This window comes from Syngnathus scovelli, chromosome 14, assembly GCF_024217435.2.
Source record: "Syngnathus scovelli strain Florida chromosome 14, RoL_Ssco_1.2, whole genome shotgun sequence".
Taxonomy (NCBI): domain Eukaryota; kingdom Metazoa; phylum Chordata; class Actinopteri; order Syngnathiformes; family Syngnathidae; genus Syngnathus; species Syngnathus scovelli.
In genome coordinates this window covers 6,115,001-6,120,000 of record NC_090860.1, presented here as the reverse complement: position 1 = coordinate 6,120,000, position 5,000 = coordinate 6,115,001, and the positions used below count along the sequence as shown (strand labels likewise).

The 5,000-nt window shown below is 52.8% G+C and overlaps 2 non-coding genes and 1 pseudogene across 2 annotated transcripts; all 3 read right to left on the bottom strand.

Annotated features, from left to right (window-relative positions):
* Positions 1-1,518: 1,518 nt before the first annotated feature.
* On the bottom strand, positions 1,519-1,637 carry LOC125981468 (5S ribosomal RNA). Its single transcript, XR_007485973.1, has one exon. It is a non-coding gene; the product is annotated as a 5S ribosomal RNA (ribosomal RNA).
* Positions 1,638-2,481: 844 nt separating this feature from the next.
* LOC125981562 (5S ribosomal RNA) lies at positions 2,482-2,600 on the bottom strand (annotated as a pseudogene).
* A 634-nt stretch (positions 2,601-3,234) lies between these two features.
* On the bottom strand, positions 3,235-3,353 carry LOC125981578 (5S ribosomal RNA). Its single transcript, XR_007486067.1, has one exon. It is a non-coding gene; the product is annotated as a 5S ribosomal RNA (ribosomal RNA).
* Positions 3,354-5,000: the final 1,647 nt, after the last annotated feature.

The window sequence follows — 5,000 nt, the reverse complement described above, 5'->3', positions numbered from 1 at the left end:
CGAGCCAAGTGGCCGAAAATAGCCCCCGCCGAGCGGATCGGCTGTTTATAAGCACCGCGGAGGTGGTCGCGGCGCCTCATTCGACTTCCAGCGGCCGGCGAGCTCGCGCACCCGCCCGGCACATCCGGGAGGCCGTGCGCACGAGCCAAGTGGCCGAAAATAGCCCCCGCCGAGCGGATCGGCTGTTTATAAGCACCGCGGAGGTGGTCGCGGCGCCTCATTCGACTTCCAGCGGCCGGCGAGCTCGCGCACCCGCCCGGCACATCCGGGAGGCCGTGCGCACGAGCCAAGTGGCCGAAAATAGCCCCCGCCGAGCGGATCGGCTGTTTATAAGCACCGCGGAGGTGGTCGCGGCGCCTCATTCGACTTCCAGCGGCCGGCGAGCTCGCGCACCCGCCCGGCACATCCGGGAGGCCGTGCGCACGAGCCAAGTGGCCGAAAATAGCCCCCGCCGAGCGGATCGGCTGTTTATAAGCACCGCGGAGGTGGTCGCGGCGCCTCATTCGACTTCCAGCGGCCGGCGAGCCCGCGCACCCGCCCGGCACATCCGGGAGGCCGTGCGCACGAGCCAAGTGGCCGAAAATAGCCCCCGCCGAGCGGATCGGCTGTTTATAAGCACCGCGGAGGTGGCCGCGGCGCCTCATTCGACTTCCAGCGGCCGGCGAGCTCGCGCACCCGCCCGGCACATCCGGGAGGCCGTGCGCACGAGCCAAGTGGCCGAAAATAGCCCCCGCCGAGCGGATCGGCTGTTTATAAGCACCGCGGAGGTGGTCGCGGCGCCTCATTCAACTTCCAGCGGGCCGCGCACTCGCGCACGCCGCCCGGTTCAAATTTTCTAAGTGCAACGCACAATGAGATGCATGAGAAACGGCCTTGGTTACCATCACATTTGAAGCGATGAATACGAAGTTAAATTTTATGACTCGGTGTATAAGTCGAGGTCGATTTTTTCCGGTCGATTTTGGATCGAAAAAGGTCGACCAATACACCGGCAAATACGGTATATATACTTATTATAAATGTAGTATTTATTTATATAGATTTATTGTTTATTTATATATATAAAGGCAGGTCCGCAAAAATATTTCTGACGCGTAGCCGGTCCGTGGCGCAAGAAAGGTTGGGGACCACTAGTCTAAAAGAATCTGGCCGTAACTGGAATAGGGTTCTACGCGAATGCCCAACGGAAAAGTGAAGTGCACAAAACCTGCATTTGGCTGTATCAAAATAAATGTCATGAAAAAGGTAAAAACACTACATGGAAGCGCAATGTGTTGTGCTGGGTTCTTTTACAAGTAAAGACTGCTGCTTTGAGTTCACAGGGAGCCATGCTCTTTATTCACTGTACATAGAGGTTTTTAACTCGTGTTGTAGTTTCAGTGTCGGAGTTCAAACTAGGCTTGCAGTTTCCGAATGCCATTCGTGATGGGTGCTGTAAAAAGTTCTTGGCTTAAACGATTGAAGTGCACATAAGAAAAAAAAAAAAAAGAGCTTGAAGTGCACATAAGAAAAAGAAAAAGCTTACAGCACCTGGTATTCCCAGGCAGTCTCCCATCCAAGTACCAACCAGGCCCGACCCTGCTTAGCTTCCGAGATCAGACGAGATCAGGCGTTCTCAGGGTAGTATGGCCGTAAGCCGTGAGGTGACCCAACATTTTGCATTTTATAGACACAATCGCCCCTGAAACTAGCGAGCAAGCCAATGAAGCCTTCAAAACTGCTTCGGCACATGGAGACCAAGCATCCTGCATTAAAAGACAAACCTTAACCACTTTGGGTTTCATTGTCTCCGATTACGCCTGGATGGGACCGGCTCGTTTCTGAGAAACAAGCTCGGTGCTCCCAATAATTCAACGTAATGGTGACTTTTATTTTTATGTGGTTTATATTTGTTTTTATGCCAGTCGTATCATTTTATTTAATCCTATTTATATATATTTATTATAAATGTAGTATTTATTTATATAGATTTATTGTTTATTTATATATATAAAGGCAGGTCCGCAAAAATATTTCTGACGCGTAGCCGGTCCGTGGCGCAAGAAAGTTTGGGGACCACTAGTCTAAAAGAATCTGGCCGTAACTGGAATAGGGTTCTACGCGAATGCCCAACGGAAAAGTGAAGTGCACAAAACCTGCATTTGGCTGTATCAAAATAAATGTCATGAAAAAGGTAAAAACACTACATGGAAGCACAATGTGTTGTGCTGGGATTTTTTACAAGTAAAGACTGCTGCTTTGAGTTCACAGGGAGCCATGCTCTTTATTCACTGTACATAGTCTGTCCTCTAGCGGTAAAAACGTGAACTGCAATGCTATGGCTGTCGCCACACAATGTAGGTTTTAAACTCGTGTTGTAGTTTCAGTGTCGGAGTTCAAACTAGGCTTGCAGTTTCCGAATGCCATTCTTGATGGGTGCTGTAAAAAGTTCTTGGCTTAAACGATTGAAGTGCACATAAGAAAAAAAAAAAAAAAAAAAAAAGCTTACGGTAACTGGTATTCCCAGGCGGTCTCCCATCCAAGTACTAACCAGGCCCAACCCTGCTTAGCCTCCGAGATCGGACGAGATCGGGCGCTCTCAGGGTTTTATGGCCGTAAGCCGTGAGACCGCTCAGAATTTTTCATTTTATAGACACAATCGCCCCTGAAACCATGCCAAGCAGCGGCGGGACTTGATGGCTGTGGTAAAAGTTTCCTTTCACAATTGACGTGGGAAAAAAAAAAAAAAAAAAAGGCTTTCAGCACCTGGTATTCCCGGACGGTCACCCTTCACTTTTGTTTTTTTTTTTGTTTTTTTTACAACCAGGGCCGAAACAGTCTTTCTTCCAAGGCTTTTGGTGTTTTCTGGAAACATGGCTATCATGAAAAGTTATTGACAGCTTTTTATGCGGTAGCACGAATTTGCCGTTGCGACCTGCATTTTGCTGAATCAAAATAAATGCCTTGAAAAGTTTAAAAACACTTCATGGAAGTGTTGTGTTGGGTTCTTTTACAACTCAAGCCTGCTGCTTTGAGTTCACAGGGAGCCATGCTCACTGTACATAGTCTGCTCTCTAGCGGTAAAAAATTTAACTACAATGCTGTGGATGTCACCACATAATATAGCTTTCAAACTCGTGTTATAGTTTCAATGTCGGAGTTTAAATTAGGCTTGCTGTTTCCGGATGCCATTCGTGATGGGTGTTGTAAAAAATAGCTTCTTAAACGATTGAAGTGCACATAAGAAAAAGAAAAAGCTTACAGCACCTGGTATTCCCAGGCGGTCTCCCATCCAAGTACTAACCAGGCCCGACCCTGCTTAGCTTCCGAGATCGGACGAGATCGGGCGTTCTCAGGGTAGTATGGCCGTAAGCCGTGAGGTGACCCAACATTTTGCATTTTATAGACACAATCGCCCCTGAAACTAGCGAGCGAGCCAATGAAGCCTTCAAAACTGCTTCGGCACATGGAGACCAAGCATCCTGCATTAAAAGACAAACCTTAACCACTTCGGGTTTCATTGTCTCCGATTACGCCTGGATGGGACCGGCTCGTTTCTGAGAAACAAGCTCGGTGCTCCCAATAATTCAACGTAATGGTGACTTTTATTTTTATGTGGTTTATATTTGTTTTTATGCCAGTCGTATCATTTTATTTAATCGTATTTACCGTATTTGCCGGTGTACAGGTCGACTCGGTGTATAAGTCGACCCCCTAAAATTCGACGGAAATTTACGATTTTATGATATATCCTTTGTATAAGTCGAGCTCAATTGTTGCATTATATTAAACTTCAAAATTCAACATGCGAAATTTATTGACGAAATGTGTTCAAATTCTGGGAAGCCGTGCGCATGCTGCTGTTTATAAGCACCGCGGAGGAGATCGCGGCCGGCGAGCTCGCGCACGCCGCCCGGCACCAACGGGAGGCCGGAAATAGCTCCAAGCCGAGCGGATCGGCGGTTTATAAGCACCGCGGAGGTGGTCGCGGCGCCTCATTCGACTTCCAGCGGCCGGCGAGCTCGCGCACCCGCCCGGCACATCCGGGAGGCCGTGCGCACGAGCCAAATGGCCGAAAATAGCCCCCGCCGAGCGGATCGGCTGTTTATAAGCACCGCGGAGGTGGTCGCGGCGCCTCATTCGACTTCCAGCGGCCGGCGAGCTCGCGCACCCGCCCGGCACATCCGGGAGGCCGTGCGCACGAGCCAAGTGGCCGAAAATAGCCCCGCCGAGCGGATCGGCTGTTTATAAGCACCGCGGAGGTGGTCGCGGCGCCTCATTCGACTTCCAGCGGCCGGCGAGCCCGCGCACCCGCCCGGCACATCCGGGAGGCCGTGCGCACGAGCCAAGTAGCCGAAAATAGCCCCCGCCGAGCGGATCGGCTGTTTATAAGCACCGCGGAGGTGGCCGCGGCGCCTCATTCGACTTCCAGCGGCCGGCGAGCTCGCGCACCCGCCCGGCACATCCGGGAGGCCGTGCGCACGAGCCAAGTGGCCGAAAATAGCCCCCGCCGAGCGGATCGGCTGTTTATAAGCACCGCGGAGGTGGTCGCGGCGCCTCATTCGACTTCCAGCGGCCGGCGAGCTCGCGCACCCGCCCGGCACATCCGGGAGGCCGTGCGCACGAGCCAAGTGGACGAAAATAGCCCCCGCCGAGCGGATCGGCTGTTTATAAGCACCGCGGAGGTGGTCGCGGCGCCTCATTCGACTTCCAGCGGCCGGCGAGCTCGCGCACCCGCCCGGCACATCCGGGAGGCCGTGCGCACGAGCCAAGTGGCCGAAAATAGCCCCCGCCGAGCGGATCGGCTGTTTATAAGCACCGCGGAGGTGGTCGCGGCGCCTCATTCGACTTCCAGCGGCCGGCGAGCTCGCGCACCCGCCCGGCATATCCGGGAGGCCGTGCGCACGAGCCAAGTGGACGAAAATAGCCCCCGCCGAGCGGATCGGCTGTTTGTAAGCACCGCGGAGGTGGTCGCGGCGCCTCATTCGACTTCCAGCGGCCGGCGAGCTCGCGCACCCGCC